Source organism: Solanum dulcamara, chromosome 6, assembly GCF_947179165.1.
Source record: "Solanum dulcamara chromosome 6, daSolDulc1.2, whole genome shotgun sequence".
Classification (NCBI taxonomy): Eukaryota; Viridiplantae; Streptophyta; class Magnoliopsida; order Solanales; family Solanaceae; genus Solanum; species Solanum dulcamara.
In genome coordinates, this window is record NC_077242.1 from 39057042 (window position 1) to 39075954 (window position 18913).

The following is an 18913-nucleotide window of genomic DNA, read 5'->3' on the forward strand; positions in this document are numbered from 1 at the left end:
TCTTGTTCGAACATTTCCTAGTCTCTACTCTTGTTGGTGACTCAGTTTTAGCTAAATGGGTATACATAAATTGAACGGTATTAATTTCTCCAAATATTACCTTAGTTGATCTAGTAAAACTAGATATGCTTAATTTTGATGTCATTTTTGGCATGGATTGGCTACATTCTTGTCATGCTTCCATCAGTTAGAGTCATTAAATTTTAGTTCCCTAATGAGCCAGTCTTCTAGTGGAAGTACAGTACTTCATCGCCTATAGGCCGGTTAGTTCCTTACCTTAAGGCCAGAAAAATGATTTCCAAATGTTGCGTCCCTCATCTAGTTCGGATTAGGGATATAGTTTCAAACCCCAGCTCTTCAGTTCGTTCATGTTGTTAATGAATTTCTAGAGGTGTTTCTCGAAGATCTTCCTGGAGTCCTTCTCGGGAAGGGAAATTGACTTTGGGATAGACCTTCTTCTGGATACTCAGCCCTATCTCTATTCCTCCTTATTTAATAGCTCCAACTAAGATTAAGGAGTTGAAATATAAGTTAAAGGACCTTCTGGATAAAGGATTCATCAGGTCAAACTTTTCTCCATGGGGTGCTCTAGTTCTCTTTGTTCATAAGAAAGATGGTTCTCTTAGAATGTGCATTGATTATCGATAGCTAAACAACATGACAATCAAGAATAAGCATCCCATCCCCAAGATTGATGAATTTTTCATGTAACACCCCAAACTATTCTAACTTAGATCAGTCCAAAAGCCATAAGAAGTGAACTTAACGTTTGTACCAAAAGAGTTCCACGGGTGCCAGCTACGGCTCGTAGAAAGTTCTATGGCTCGTAAGAGGGATTTTAGAAACCTCCTATACTTAGAAAAAAATTTCGTTGTTAAGACCCTTCCTTCGAATTGCTTCTATGGCCCGTAGAAGTTTCTATGGACGTAGGAAGCATCTGTAGAAGAGGTCCTCATGACCAGTCTCAAGACCCAATCCATGAGCTAGTCCTACGACCCGTAAACGGGACTCGTTGACCCAATGTACATTCCTGTAGCTATTGGAATATGCACCTAGTTCCACGACCTATGTTTATGACCCGTCAAAAGGTCTACAGAGCGTAGAAGGTCCCATAGACCCCAACCCTCAGAATCCCTATCTTGATTCCATGGTCAACCTTTACAGCCCGTAGAAGGGTCTACGAACCGTAGAAGGGCTTCGTAGACCTAATATATCAATTTCCAGTAAATCTATTTTTGGACCCCCTAGCTCCCATGACGGGTCTTCTATGTCTTGTAGAAGGTTCTGCGGTCCGTAGAATGACCCGTAGATAATCTGAGTCAGTTTTTAATGAAGAATAGTTTGGTAATTTTCCACCCTTTACAAACCAAAACCCTGATGTTTTGGGACTATTTTTTTTATCAGTACCCTACATGTTTTTTCTTTCATTAACACTTCGAAGATTTAGAGCGAGGATTGGAGAGGAGAAAAAGCTAGGGTTCAAGCGCATAAATCAAGTTCTTCGAGTTTCTCCAGCAACGTCATTCTTTCAGGTATGTAAGGCTATTCACAGTGTTGGAATGAGTTCATCCTCGCACCCTACATCTCAATTTTGTTATTAAAGAATTCAAGCAAGAGTTTCAATCCCATTATATTGAGTTTTAAGTTAGTTATGTTATCTCTCATTGATTTCTCTGTGTATTTGATTCTATTGCGATTATTCTCATGCTTCGAGTTCTTGAATTATTGTTCATGTTTACATTCACATGAACCTAGTTGAGTATCTACAATTTCTTTTACTATGCATTGTTTTTAGTTGAAAATATGATGTAATTTCATGTCTTAATCGAGAAAGAAGTTTTGAGTATAACAGATCACTTGAGTTTGTGAAGTCTTTCATTCATTGATTCTGAGCATGACCTTTATTAAGTCTAATGAGTTTGAGTATTTATGCATCTATTTATCTTGAGACTATGTTGAGAAACCAAAAGCTACAGTTTAGTGCATTTATTGAGTTTGAGAAGTATAACTATTTTAAAGAGAATGTAGTGATCTTGAGAAGAGATGAGTTAAAATTAGTAAAGTCTAATGAGACGGAATTAGATATTATTTTGAGTATTTTTACTCACCCGAGTATATGAGCATTATTACATATGTTTTAAGAGTAGTATTGAGCACTGATTTAGATTAGAGTTTAGATAACTCAATCCCATAAACTATGTAGCCTGCATTGGATTGTACGGTTGATTCAGACGAGCCCTCACTTCAGTTCCTGATACAGACTTTTATTGGATGCATAAGATGAGTTTTCATCCCTTACCCTGGTAAGGTTGGATGGATCTGGCCATGATAGCAGTTCGTTGTATCATCAGGAAGCTCATAGTGATGGTTGTCAGTTATAGAAACTCCACAAAGAGTAAACATTCTTTTGATATTTAGATGCATGACTTACTTATATTTTGTAAAGCATTGACTAATTTTCATATTTGCATTCTTTATTCGAGTTGAGTTACTTTAGTGTTCATTCTAGTTTGATATTAAGTGAGTATGTTTTCTTTCAGTTATTTTACATACCGTACATTCCATGTACTATCATCTTTCAATGGTGCATCATTTTATGATGCAGATACAGATATTAGAAATCCTCAACAGGCGCATTGTTGAAGATTAAGTCATTCAACTTTTTATGACACCTCTTTGACTTCAGAGGAACTCTTTTCAATGGCACTCATTCTTTCTTCAATAGTTCTTTAAGGTAGCTGTGGGCTTGTCCAGTACCTATCTTATGAGTTTTATAGGCTTCTTAGACAAAGATAGAGTTTAGTCGGTTAAACTATTCAGAATCCGTTTTAAAAAAGTATTTTAGTATATATTTTGAGACTTATTTTTGAGATTCATGAGTTTACCTTTAATATATTTTAAATTCTCACCTTTATGAATCTAATCCTTTCGAGTTAAGTCTTTTGTAACAACCCCTAAAACGCTGTATGTCAGTATTTCAATTCTCGACGAAAATGATACAGTCTTTGTATTTTGGACATAACTTTTCATACGATGATCCAAATTATGTGAACCAAATTTCTGAGTAACCACAACATCATTACCTACAACTTTTGTGAAGACCATATGTTAAGTTTCGGAGGTTAAGTAGGTCAAATAAACTAATTATTGTAAGACAGTGTGTTGTGACGAAATGGAGTGTTTGTAGAAGAAAATTCATACATCACTGTAGGATGCTCCAAATTGTTTGATTCTTAAACGACATGAAACTAGACTTCTATATCTACAATTATTATGAAGATACCCAATCCTAATAAGAAATTTATCTTGTTCAAACGCAGCTCCGAAAAAGAGTATTCTGTCAAAGATAACTCATTTCACCTACAATGGAAAGATTTAGATACATTTGACATCACTTATGACATCAATAGTCCTGCATTTGACATCACCAATGACATCAATATATTCCATTAAATTTTCAGATTTTTCTTTATAATTATTTTATTTATTGTTAGATTCTTCTTTCCCATCTATAAATACCCACCTTATTTCTTCATTTTATTCATCAAGCTTTCTTAAGCAACTCTTCTCTCTATATACTTCTTTACTCATTCTCAAATATAGTTTTAGTTTTAGTAGTATAAAAATACTACTCCGGTGATTCTTATACTCCGGGTAGTACACAAAATGCTCCGGCGAGAAAAAAAGGCTAGGGGTCCAAGAGTGTTCTAATTCGGAGTAAAGCTTTCGATTTAAGGTATGTAAGGCTTTCATAGCACCGGATTGAGTCCGTCCATGCGCCCAATATTTAAATTCATTATAATTGAGTTATAATTGAGTTTTATCCAAATCGTGAATTCTAAATAAATTAATTCTTCTTCTATTGAGTTAGATATATTTATGCATTAATATTATTATTATTGTTATCTCTCATATTATTGAAATTATTGTTCATGGCTACTTTCTCATGAATCCTAATTGATTTGATGTTCATGAATATTTTTACACATGTTTTGAGCAAAGATGTTGGCTTTTTAATATTTTTATTGATAAAAAAAGTGATATGAATTAATACTATATATGTATTTTATTGAATTTTGAAAGAGCAAAAGAGTTAAGTTTAAATGAATTTGAGTAAATGATATTTTGAGCAAGATGTTTTGATGAGATGTAATTGATGTTTTTAAAGTATAATGACTGATGAAGAGGTAATGATATGAGTTTGATGATTTAAATTAAAGTCCAATGAGACTAGATGATGAGATTAATATGAGCACATATTTTGGGAGTAGTATTGAGCACCGAGTTGGGTAAGAGTTTAATTGACTCAAACCCCAGAACTACGTAGCCAGTGTAGGATGGAGGCTATGCCTCTTAAGTCCCAAAAAGAGGACTTTGATGAGTGGATCCAAGATAGTGATGTCCTTTACCCTGGCAAGGTATTGGATGGATGTGGCAACGACATCGCTTCGTTGTATCATCGCTAGCTCATAAGTGATGGTTGTCGATTAGAGAAACTCCCAACTGAGTAAGCATTTCTTATTATTATTTTAAATTTGCATTACATATTAATGTTGAGATGATGTTGAGTTCTGAGCTGAGTTTTCCTGAGAGGAATTTCTTGATATATGTCCTTACCTTCCTGCCATTTTACATACTCGTACATTCCACGTACTGACGTCATTCGACCTGCATCATTTTATGATGCAGATACAAGTGTTAGAGATCCTCAACAGGCGCATCGTTGAAGATCATTATTTTTCAGCTATTTGGTGAGTCCTTGTATTCGGAGGAACTCTCTATCCTTTTATTATTTTTGAGTATTATGTTTCTTTTAAGGTAGCCATGGACATGTCATTGGCACCATCTAAGAGTATTAGAGGCTTCATAGACAGAGTTTGATGATGTAATCGGAGTAGTTCTCCTTAGAAACTACTTCTTCTAAGAATTATCTATTTTTCCTTTTAATGTTGATGATGACAAGCCCACATTAGTATTCTTAAGTCTTCCGCTGATGAACAAATGAGTAATGAGACCAAGTGGTTCTCTCGGAAGCCAGAGATGGTTTCTGAGTGCCAGCCACGCCTAGGGTACCCTCTCGGGGCGTGACATCTTTCTCTTAGTAGTCAGCCATGCTAGGTATTTACTTGGGAACCAACAATGGTTTTTGAGAGCCATCCAGCCTAGGGTGTAGACTTGGGGTGTGATAAACTTGGTATCAGAGCCCAGAGATCAAGAGTCCTAAGTTTTCTATGAAGTCGAGTCTAGTAGAGTCATCCTTATTGGTGTAAAGTGCACCACATCTATAACGGGGAGGATATAACACTTTAGGAATTATCTCACTTCTTTCGTACTCCAAACTCGTGCGATAGAGTTTTACTCTGTAAAAGCTTCAGCTAACTCATGCACTTACACATTTTCAGATCATGCCTCCAAAATGCACAATAAGTCAAAGGAGTATTGCCAACACCGAAAGTCCTCTGACTACTTTGCCTTCACCATCTGGAATGCAGATAAGGAATAGAGCATGAGTAGCTGAGCCAGAGAATGATAATGGAACTCAATAGGTTCCGTAGTCCCCTATTGCTCAGCCTACCATTACTTCTGAGGCAGAGTTTAGAGGAGTGATAACTATGCTCACACATTTGATGACTACCCAATTAGGCCATGAAAACACTCTAATCCCTAGCTCTAGTTCTCAAGAGCCTTCTACTACTACAAAGATTAAAGATTTTTTAAGGATGAATCCACTAGTCTTCACAGATCTAAGAAATGATAATGGAATTCAAGAGGTTCCGCCGTCCCCTACTGCTCAGCCTACCGTTACATCTGAGGCAGAGTTTAGAGGAGTGATCACAATGTTCACACATTTGATGACTGCCCAATCAGGCCGTCAAGGCACTCTAGTCCCTATCTCTAATTCTCAAGAGCCTTCTGCTACTGTAAAGATTAGAGACTTCTTGGGGATGAATCAACGAGTCTTCACCGGTTCTAAGATTGAGAAAGATCCCTCAAAAATTATTGATGAGATGTGGAAGATCCTTAAAGTTAAGCATACGACCAAAATTGAAACAGTTGAGCTCATTTCCTATCAGCTCAAAGATGTGGCTAATGTTTGGTAAAACTAGTGGGAGGAGACTCGTGGTGAGTATGCTGAGCCTGCTGTTTGGGGTGAGTTTGAGAGTGCATTCCTAGAACCCTTCTTTCCCCTAGAGCTGAGGGAAGCAAAGGTTGAATAGTTTGTGTCTGAAATAAGAAGGGTTGAAAGTGAAAGATACAACCTTAAGTTCATCTAGATGTCCGGGAATGCTCTAGAGATTGTCCCAAAGTCTAATAAAAGATGAGAAAGTTTGATTGTGGCTTGGGAAAACATATGAATAAGGAATGAAAGGCTGCTTTGTTGATCTCTGACATGGAAACCTCGATACTCATGGTGTATGAACGATAGGTTGAGGAGGACAAAAAGAAATATAGGGATAAACATCAACACAAGAAAGCGAGTTCTGCAGGTAATGAGACTAACCACCTGAAGAGTGGTAATGGAAATCAGTCTTTCTTTCAGAGGAGGTCTTCTGGCTATGCATCATCATCAGCGAATGCACCAACATCAAAAAACAGGAATGACCAGAGGTCATAGAGTAACCAAAACTCAGAGCCCAAGGTTTTTAGTCTTAAGGAAGCGTGGCCCAAGGTTCTTTGCAGAAGCCGCCTTGTGGTAAGTATGGTATAGTGTATCTGGGAGAGTGTTGTGATGAAGCTAGTGGATGCTACAAGTGTGGTCAGATGGGTCACTATATCAGAGATTGCCCGTCAGATAGATAAGGTAATATGGGCAACAATGCCCAATCTTCTTCAGCAGCACCATCCGATAGAGTTGGTCAGAAGGGTACTACTTCAGGAGCAGGCAAAGGCTCAAATCATTTGTATGTTATAGATAGTCACCAAGATCAAGAGAATTGGCCAGACATTATCATTAGTATGCTCAATGTCTTTTCTCTTGATCGTTATGCCATACTAGATCCAGGTGCAAATTTGTCCTTTGTGACTCCTTATATAGCTGTGAAGTTCTGGATCCGTCCCAAACTCTTTTTAGAGGCTTTTAGTGTTGCTACTACTATTGGTGATTCCATCCTAGCTAAGAGTATTGGTTCTTTGGCTCAAGTTGATAGTACTATTCCTCAATCTGATCAAATTTGGATAATTGATATGACAACTTGTGTGGTATGAATACTTTGGACAGCTGATAATGAATTGTCTTTTTCTTGTTTATAAAGAATAGGCTGGAATAAGATATTTCACAGGATGTTTCGAAGGCACGTACATAGACACTAAATGGTGGTTCTTCACTTGAATAACATAGTAGTACAATTTTGGAGAGCTTTTCTCACTTCTTCCTAATCCTCACATGATATTGAAAGTTAAACCAGGTAAATCCATCTGCCTAGAAATATTTGGCAGCAAATGCATTGAGAGTGATGATGTAGATAAAGCAAAGTGCAAGGGTTTGGGAAAATACAGGGCACATGCTGGTGAGACTGCAAGCTGGTCAAGGAACTTGTACGTTTTACTTTCTTAACTCAAGATATTGAAGGGATTGCTTGCTTTTGAAACTGGAGAATTCTTTATTGTGTATTTTCTACGCGACTAATTTAAGGCATAATTATAGAAACCAAGTGCCTATTAGTCTTAACCTTTTCATTCACGCATGCTACTGCATTTTATAACATATCTGTACTCAGTTAGAGATGCTATAACGCATCATACATGCTTATACCTGAATAGAGTTGCTGGCCAGTCTAATTGACACGTTTTGCATTTTGGTGAAATGATTCGTGTAAGTCCTTTTAGTGTTCCAAACTATATTTTAAAACAAAATTATTTTCCTATGATAGTAAGCTTTAGCACATTTGGTAATTGTAAATCTGAACGTGTTTGCATCAATATTTTGATTGTAAGACCACAATACGAGTACAACCTCATACATGTCTTGTTTCCTAGAGAAGCCCCCAAAATAAGAAATAATATTCCAACATTCCAATTTTTATCTTTTGTCATGGCCTACAAAAGATTGCCTTAAATAGTTGCAAGATATTTAAGTTGCACTTGCTAAGAGGTCCTGTGACAACTTTTCATATAGGAAATGATCCTTCATAGAGTCATCTGCAGACCAAATAAAGATACCATGAAGTTTTACCTGGCTCCTTAGTATGGTGCATGCATCAAAGAATCCATGTTCAGGAGACAAGCCACCAATATTATTAGTTCCAAAACTCACAAGAATGTTGCCTCCTTTATATTTACATCTCTGGGTTTCAAAGTACTGCAGGAATTGAGGTATGGTTGTTCCTTTCTTGTAGGCGTAAAATTGGAATTGACATAGTCTATTAGATGACCATACTTTCTCCAGAGTGCTAAATAATGCACCTGCACTGAAGCATCTGCATATGGTGCTATAGATGTGTAAGAGATGACATTGTTTTGTTTAAGGAAGTACAACAGTCGCCCGATGCACTCTGCATATGTATTTATTTTCAATATTAATATTTTCTTTTATCATGTTTTATCACAGATATTTTCAGCAATTATGTTTGATGATGGAGTATTGGCTTGTTTGGAGTATCTGGAGGTTGTTCCTTGGTCCCAACAAGAAGAGGAAAAAGTAGTATCTCATCTCAGTCAACTTCAGCTTCCTGATTCAGCAGCTGATATACTTCAGAGACTGGTTGCTGAACCATCAACATCTTCAAGATCCGATGATATTCTTCAGAGACTACTTACTAGTGTTTTACATGCCATGGATGATAAAGCCCGCAAAGAGATGAAAAAAGTGATTATCTCGTTTGCAAAGAGAAAACACTAGCAATAGTAGCAGTCATGAAAGTAACCTTGATATCTCTCAGGATACTCTCTATCATTTTTGTCATAGATGCCTCACTTCTCTAATGAAATCTGATAATGCTTAGACTCCGACAATTCATTCCTCCCTCAAGCCCAAGAGGATGGGTGTCCCATTTAAAATAGAAGGAAAACAATAAGCACAAAGAAAAATAGGGAGACGTGGATTACTATCCATTAAAGCTGAAACTAAAATTTTGATGAATAGTAGCGAGATTGGGAACTAAAAGAAGATGTTTTGATGCGCAATATGCAAAGGTAACAGAAAACAAGCAGCAGCAGCAAAATGTCATGTCACAGAAATAGAGTGTTTATTCTCCTCGTATTAAATTCTTTACCTCTGCTATCATCCTTCCATCAGAATCCAGCAGTGCCTCAAGTATAAATTTGCAGAACCAGAAAATTCATTTAGAATACCTAGGATATCATAGGTTCTGATTGATAATTCAGCTCAACCTGCTCAACACTGGCATAAAAGAAGGAGAAGAGGAAACACCGGGAAATGAAGGTAAGAAGCACATCAAACTTTAAAAGACATTCACAAGAATGACAAGAAAAAAGAGCAGGAATGAATGGATATAATATGATTATTTGAGGGATCAAAGTAACCAAACTATTCTATGTATTATCCTCCCTGTGCAGAAGTTTGGGTTTCATTAGATTTGAGAGTTTCACCACACCTAGAAAGTACACTTTAATATGCAGCAAGGATTCACAAGCTACCACAATAACTGTAGGTGATTGGAATAGAAGTAGCTAACTTCTTAGATTACAAATATGTCCCTTTGTTAGTTATTGTACTAGGTAACCACTTTAACTTAACATTGACAAGTTTACGAGGACTTCTCCAATATACAAAACATATACTCGCTAAAAGAAACTTTAATAAAATATGAGATGTGGACATCACATAAATAACCTATGATTTAGCAAACATTTCACAATATTTTCCATTTAACTGGTGATCCATTTTATGCTCACATACAATGCATAATGACATACATATCCCTTTCTAAGCATCTGAAATCTCCCACTCTACATGACCTACTTCTCTAACATTCTTGTATTGCTATCTGTGGCTTGGTATGACTTATGGGTCTAAAATTGTCAAATTACCAATGCATTTTACACCGTTCTTCTCAATCCTATTTATGAAGTAAATATTTTTTTAAAAAGAATATCGATCACAATATATAAGGTATATTCCAAAAAGTACAACACCCAGGCGAAATATGATCCACTGCAAAGAGCCACCCCAATTGTCTATCGACATCTATTAGGTGCTCCAAAATGTTAAAAGAATATAGAGATTCATGAATTGCTTCGACTCCTTTAAACAACAGGTTCTCTCTCCATATGGTCATAATGAGTGCCAAATGAACCACTTCCTACACTCCCCTGTTAGTTAAAGATTTTATCTTTTAGCTTGAGATAAGATCTTATCTATTAGGTTGAGGTATTTAATATTTTACAAAGATATGGAGTTCTAATAGTCTTAAGAGTTTTTACTGGTTTAGAAATTCCTACCAGAATAAGGCTTTATTTATTTATTTGTTTTGTTTCATTAACTCAAAAAAAGAACGACTTAACAAATAGGTTTTGGTGATATCTCTGTGTTCCTATTTTATTCTTCTCTCATTCTCCTACTTCTCTAATTTTCTCCCATTCCACCTCCCTTCTCGTCCTGCATCAGCCGGATGCAAAGATATGCCAATATTTGATTGTTCTAACGAAAAGAAACCATTCTCAGAATACTGATTCCCTGATCTAGCAATAAGACCTTAAAAGTTCCGTAGACTAATCAATTTTCCTTTTTGAAGCTTCCAATGTGTTAGCTTATTCAAATAATTACGACGCACATAGAGGATATTATTAAGGTTAAAGAATAAAATGTCATGCTAAGAGTCAAACAAATACCGTTGCCGAAGTTTAAACACCCCAGTGCCTATCGTCATTGGTATGCCCATGATGATACATTCGGTTACTCCTTCTATCTTATCATCCCTTCCATTTACAGATGCATTAAACAGGGGGTCGGTTGTCTTCTCAAATGAAGCTAGCATCAGTACGCTATCTTTCATTTTCTGGACACTGTGTCTAGTTATTCCCAAGACTTCACCCTGTGATAGTGACAAAGAATGTCAATTAAGCTCGATATTTGGATATTAAAGGCATCCAACATGTTTTTGGATGAGGAATATTCCAGGAGAAGTACCTTATATGTCATCAGATCTACAAGAAGCATCATGTGCCGCAAGTCTATTGTCATTCCATGACTTGACATGGTATAATTAATTTCATCAATTATAGAGACCCTTGATGCTTCAATGCCTAGAGTTTGCTGCACCTCCATTATATGATTGCTCTTTGTATTACGTCCATCAACTCCTTCAATGTCCATTACGGCAAGGAGACCGGTCCTACAGAAAGGGAAGAGCAGGTAAGATGTAGAAGTTCTATTTTATAGCAACAACTCATTGGAGCATGAAATTCCAGAGATGAAAACCAAAAGCCCAACTTGCTGACAATTGAAAACCAACACCATAGAGTAGGATTGTAATTCTCTTGTACATTTCTTCACAGGGTCCTAGAAGCCATATGAGACAACATTATTTTGACAATATCATTTTGATTATATGAGTCGCTAGTCTTCCAATTAAACTCTCAATGAGACCATAAAATACAGATTTTCTGCACCTTTTTTAAAATCCTTTTAATATTTTAGATGATCTAACCGCAACAAACCTGTCTTAAAAGCTCCAACTCATGTTCTTGTGTGTAAAATTGTTCCATTTCTGGAAAAAAAATTGTTCCATTAATACCTTGTTTTCCGATTAAAAAGATGATTTCGAAGTTGTTCTTTATTTGATTGTCGAAAAGTTACAGATCTAAATTGATATATAAATATTTTACACTTTTCTCCCTTTCTAACAACTAAAACATCTAGATAGGGTAGGTGACAGCCATATGCTGCAAGCATAGACATAAAATACTGCCCGTATTGTAAACAATTCCTTGCTTCACCCTGAGATGAGAGGGAAGGTCAACTTGACTGCTCTTTTCATATATATTATACATCATAATTGCATTTAATATTTCAATTAGTTTGATGTATTATTATGGTATTGAGCTTATGTCTAAAATCATTAATAAGCACACATAGGATGCAATTGTAGCTCACAAAGAATAAAAAATAACAAACAAAACAGCTTTACTAGATTTAATGTGTTTGTAGCCATTGACTAGTTATATAGATTATTTTTGCAAATGAATACCAATTTATTTTGGTACATACAAGATTAGACAAATATTTAATGTTACAGTTATAAATAATTATTCTATTGAGAAATACAGATACAAATAATTGAAGATAATCAAATTTGGGTGGGGGTGGGGTGGGGGATCATTTTCAATCTGAGTCTATCCTTGCCCAAGTAGGACGTGTTTAAACATGACCTCATGCTCATGGACAGACCTTGACCGTACATGGTCTTGGACCACCAAGGAGAATATGAACCCACATCCGAGCATGAATGCCATCGTGCCGTAAACAATTTGTCCGAGAAGGAGGTTACAAGGACTAAGATTTGACCAAGTTCCATTCTACTTCACTTTTAAGCAACTGTTTGAAAAAGGGGTGTTGAACTCTCTAGATCAGTGCAACGCTTTCGATAACTTAATATGCCCTCTTAAGTTATATTTTGTAACATAAAAAGTAAAGACTAAGGCAGGTGAAAGTGAGATAACTTTTGAATCTCTACCATAAAAGACAAATAAGTTATGAGATATTAAATTCATAAAGGAATAATATAGAAAATTACAGGCTTTGCTACACCAAACTGAGCACAACCTAATGATATAGAATGTGGAAGAAGGTGTACATATAACTTACCCTTCAACAAGCAACTCATATGTTTCTCCTTTGACATTATTTTTACGATCTTTTTGTTGTTCTTTGTTCACCACAGCCCTTTGAACTGTAGTAATACCCTGATATCCCAAGAAGATTTACAAATGTACGTCAACAGAGTAGTTCAGATAAAACAGATTAATCAATTCTGAACTGAAACCCCACAGATTTAATTAAAATTAAATCTTGATGCTTGTCATACCTTCACAACAACAGCAGGCAGCATATTTTTCAGCCGGTGCAGTTAAAAATGCAGTTTATCTTTATCAGCCTGGGAAAAACTTCCAGCTTCCTGGGATTCAGAACTTTTACTTGCTGCAGAAAATAGAAGTTTCACTCAATAAGATGTCATTGATTGATAAGAAGCAGAAACAGAAACACAACTTATCTCACATGTTCCTTCAGTTTTATTTTTGACGTCCGCAAAATTGATTGCTTGACAGTATAAGCATCAATACACAGTTGTGACACCTGAATTGTCTCCATATCAAGTGAAATAGCAATTGATGCCAATCGAGATGCCAACACAATCTTTATACTCTTAGCCACCTGCATAGGAAATAAATGTTGTATTCACAATGAACTTAGTTCAATGCCATTATGAGAGCTTTGCAAATTTCGTAAATACAAGCAATTTACCTGCCCCAAAAGAGTTTTTTCAATACGGGCTTTAATCATCCTTGCTGAAGTTAAATTAGCAGCAGACAGAAGTTTTGCAGTAATAATAGGAGTAGTGATCTTTTTTGCTGCATTTATGATTTCTTTTATTCGAGGAACTCCAAGTGTAACATCTACCAAAGAGTTAAAGAAACAGCATAATATGATAAAAGGTCAGTTAGACTAGCCAAAAACCATTTTGATGATGTAAACTTAAGCTCCAAATAAACAAGGATACTCATGCTTGCAACTCCAGCAAAGTGAAAGGTTTTCAGTGTCATCTATGTCCCAGGTTCCCTAATACTCTGAGCTCCAATTGCACCAATTGCAGTTCCAGCTGCTAGTGTTTTCAGGTGATACCGAGAGATGCACGTGTTGAGTAACACCTACAAACAAGCAAGGAATATTAAAAATCCACAGATATGCACAATGCTATTAGTAACTTTATGATTCTGGAGAAAATTAAACATTATCTTTTTCTTTTAATATAAGTAGAAAATGTTATCCCTTAGTTTCTTTTTTCCCCTTTTTTTCCTAATTTCCCATTGAAATTATTTCCTCAATGAAGTACTACTAGTAATTCTCGTACCAGACAGATTTCATGTCTATTTTACATACTATAGCTTTATTTAGTCATACTACTTGGGATAACATAGAATCCCTGTGTTTCCAATTTAAATGACTTTGATTAGCACAACAGTTCATGTAGGAAAACATTCTCATGTTATTACATGAAGGGAACTAGGATATTAAAATACTGACGAAACAGGTGCAATGTAAGATAGTTTGAAGCAAATGTGGCACATCAAAATCAATGAAATAATCTCTTTGCTCAAATTTACACGTCACTCTTTCTATTCTTGGACTTCCCTAAATATTTGACACACTTCAACTAAACAGGTTGTGGTATATAACTTTCAAATTTGAAGAATTCATATTCATGTTCCACAAGGTACTTGCTACCTCCCACCAACACAAGTACTAGCTAACTCTGGCCACTAAGGTTTGAACAAATGGGAACAAATCACCTAGTATTTTTGCCTCCACTAGGATTTGAAACGAAACCTCATGATTCTCAATCCCACTTCATTGGCCACTAGGCCACACCCTTGGGTGAAATTCATATTCATTTTCCTATTAAATTTGGACTTTGATTTATTTTTTTTCAATTGCAGAACTTACTTCTTTTCAAAATTGAAACCAAGATACAAATTCATTAAAAAGAGGAACATTTTCTGAAATAGAAAACAAATAAGATCTAATTGTTTAGGATTACATATCATCAAATAATTACTCCCATGATCCAGCTAATCTTGAATTTCAGCATTCATGATTAAGGAAGATAGCTTGTTACATACTTCTGACCAATAAATTTGCTAAACTTTTGATTGAAAATAAGTTACTTTGTCTCATTTGGTGCTATGCGCAATTCTTCTCGATAATCAAAATTGTCTCTCCTTTACAATGTCTGTATTTTAATGTGTAGAACTTTCATATTCCATTGCACATACTACATTTTTCATCATTCATGAGCACATAAAACTTCTAAAAAAAAAAATTTTGAACCTATAGTGTAAGGGGTCGTTTAGTAGGGTGTATAAGAATAATGCTAAATAGAGTGTATTAGTTATGCTTGTATTAGTTATGCTTGCATTAATTATGAAGAGATATTCTTATGTATTGTTTGGCTTGGTGTATTAAAAAAAACATGTATTGCATAATTTTTTTAAAATTTATTTATAAAGATACCTCCACAAATATGGTGAAAAAGATGTAAAAAAAAATTGAGGGGCAATTGGGTCTTTAACATGCTAATGCATGCATTAAATTCCCTTGTATTACTAATACTTAGAAATCCATGGTATTAGTAATACACACCTTAATACACAATAGAGTGTATAACTAATGCAAGCATTAGTTATACATAGCATGAAAAAGTGTAACAAACAAGATACTATTAATACACCAAGTTAATGCATGCATTATTTTTGCCAATACACTCTACCAAACAACCCCTAAGAGAATAAATAAGCCTTTTGAATCTTGTGGTCTTACTAAAGCTATGTAGAATGTATTAAAATGTCCTTCAATCTTGTGGTCTTAAACATGCCATGTGGAAAGTTGAAATTAAGAGTTGCCAAAAAAGGAAAGAGGCATTCTCTTTGAAACGGACTAAAAAGAAAAGTCAGACAAACAAATTGAAACAGAGGGAGATTTTTATCATTCGAGTGGGATGCAAATAAAAATTCACTGCCACATATAATAGTGTATAGATCGAACTATATGAAGTTTCCACTAAGGAGCAACAAAGATTTAAATCTTGCTTGTCCTTGCTATTTAATTATATTTTTATTTTGTCAACCGGAGAACATCTATGCAGTAATATAGTACCAATAAGAATTTAGCAGTAATAGAAAACATGTCATATTGAACTCCCATCAAAATAATAAGTCACTTCTGAATAACTAATTTGCATGATCCTCAATGACAACATATTATAACAGAACTTCATATCTTGAAGCATAACCAATAAAAATTGAAGGAAAAGTAAATCAAGTAGCAACTTAATTGTTGTATGCAGTTTTGTCAGTAAACCACTTAATAGTTGGAGCAAGCAATTAACCAGAAAATCCTCTGCACAAGCAAAAAGGAACTTCTGAAGCTATTTACCTGTAGTTGCTTCTTAGTAATACCAGATATGTTTAACGCAATGTTTTCAAGATATCCATGGTCATCCCCTGCATGCTGCTCTTCACCCAATAATAGGGATTCCCGTTTCAGCTAAATTTTTAATCAAAAAATCAGACAGCGAAGCACGGAATGCCTCTGAGCACCCCCCTTCAGGACTCATATCATGATATGAGAGCCTTTCATTGACTATTTTGCAGATTTCTGAGTAAGACAAACTCTTCGCACCTCCAGGAGGACATGTTTCCTATAAATAGAAAATAATTATCAAAATTTTCTAACTTTCATCACAAGACTGTTGAAAATTGATTTTTTATTAGGTTCTATTAAAATTGAAGTTCATACCTTAACGTTCATAAATAATCTTCTAAAGTTTAGAGGACCTCCTTTTTTCTCTTCCATCTGAGCAGGATCCATGCCATCATCGCCATAAATGAACTGAACTATACATGCGCTAGCATTTCGTACAGTGCTGTCATAATAAATAGCAAGGTCCTCTAAAGCTTTCATAAGTCGACGAGACATGTATCCAGTGTCGGCAGTTTTAACCTGTAGCGATCAAAATGGATGAACATCCAACACTGACAAAACTTTAGCCTTATACTTCAAAGAAAGACATCAACAAGAATCTATAGAATCCTATGTTACATGCACTTTCATATTTGACACGGGTGTGTTAAGTATACGATACGGGACGGATATAAGCAGTTTGTCTGTCAATTTTTGGTGTATCTCAAAGAACCTACACGAAGTACCCCACACTCATATCCTACCTGTTAGATAGGAGTAGTCAAGCAGAAAAATGAAGAATTCAGGTACACATATATTATGTCCGAACGAGAAATAAATAATACCACCAACAAATAAGCCGACAGAGGAGATCCGTACCGGAGTATCAACAAGGCCTTCTCTTCCTCCCATTGTGTGAAAAAAGAACTCAGTTGCTGACAAACCGTCAAAAAAGGAATGAGCTACAAATCCTTTAGCCTGGATCACAAACAGAACTTTACTCAGCACTCCATAAGGGTAAATACATGCACTTTCTAAAAATTGAGCGCATAAGTCACTGCAATAATTACTTTAAGCATCTCTTCTTTAAGAAAGGAAATAACTGCAATTGATGAATCTGAATGAACCATTTTAGAAGGTAAAACCAACTTACACAAAACAGAATCAAACTAAGATTTTAGTTTTGGTTGGGGTGTAAGAGGTTGGAAGAGTGGACATAATGTTATTTTAATCCCACAAAATTTGACGGAAATAAAGAAATGGAACTTTTGAGTCTTTTGAAACCTAACAAACAATTTGAAGTAATCTACTAAAATGTTTTAAGGGCTAGAAATTAAAGTTTAGAATATTTAAAGTGCTCCAAAAGTATGTACATCAGTAGCCAGATTCCCACAAATTGAAGTTGTATCCCCCATCCCATTCTTGCAGGGCATCTATAAGACATTATTACTGATTCAATATCATTTAACTATCCTCGTTTACAACAAAATGAAAATCCTAACTTATAGCTTTTGGCTTATTTTTGTTATAATTTGGCTTAAAACAAGTTCTTTAAGGGCTTCTTATGAAACTGTACAGATGACAAAAAGTTTTTTCAACAAAAATGATCGCATTATATGCAATGCATATGTAACGTACCGATTGTGTGTGTGTGTATATATATGATGTATAACTTTGTATCAGAGATGTATATACATCCATATACGTTGTTCATACAATATTTACATACACATATGTGGGATGGTGATGTTCGGGCAAAAATGCATATATATGGTCATATTTTCCTCACATTTTAGTACTTTTAATCGTCTTTGAGTATTGATTATATTACTTTGTGCTTAATATTATATTTTACTGTGTAGGAATAAAGTGATATGAAGATGAAGATATTTGGAACAAACAACAAGTTAAATAAAAAATGAGAAGAAAAGAAAGGAAAAAAGAAAGAACACCATGGGCAGATCTTTCTTCCTCTCGCAATAAAATTCCATCAATCTCCTTAGTAAAAATAAAGCCTTTGTTGTAGATCTACCAAGCATAAATCCAAACTGGTTCTTTGTCACTCTTGTAGAGTTGTAGCGAGCACAGAACAGAGGAAATGACTCCTCTGGGCAATCGTATTGGTTCCAATCAGCATTCCTAACCGGAGTCTTCCCCTGAGCTGACACTACACACTGAATTGCCCACAACCATGTCCATACTAAAAGAGCTCAATCGGATGGTGACGTCAAGGCAAAATCGAATGGTCAGGAAGGGAAGGAAGCAAGCTTCTCCCGCGTGAGACAAGGTTATGAAATAGCTTAGTGCTTGCCCCTTTCGAATCGTTCTATCATTCGAAGTAGGAGGTCTACACGCTTTCGAGAATAGAATAGACGAGACTGGAGAAGAATTCATTCCTCTCCGAGCAGTGAAGTGCCATATCCTAGAGAGAGGGCGCCCAGGACTCGAATACATGCAGCAGGTGAACGGTGCCAACAAACCGGTCAAACCAGTAACCAAGTTCATGCGGTTTAGAAGTTCGGCCCGGTTTTTTTGGTGTCGTGCGTCTTTCTTCCGGAAACTTACGAGATGCTATTTTTCTCACTAAGACAAGAGAGCTATAGGTAAGCAAGCAAGAAGGATAGGTGCAAAAAAAAAAGGCGAGGCAAGTGGCCCAAGGGCCCCTTTCCTTACAGTCAAGTGGCTCTCCATCTCACAAGTTGTTCCAGCTCCGGGGAAAAGATTCATCTTCCAATTTTCTCTGAGAAAGAAATCCACCAGGGCAAAAATACTATA

At 35.8% G+C, this 18913-nt stretch overlaps 1 pseudogene; it reads right to left on the reverse strand.

Moving 5' to 3' along the window:
- LOC129893505 (DNA-directed RNA polymerase III subunit 1-like) overlaps window positions 1–18913 on the reverse strand; it is a 59632-nt pseudogene that overhangs the window by 12230 nt on the left and 28489 nt on the right.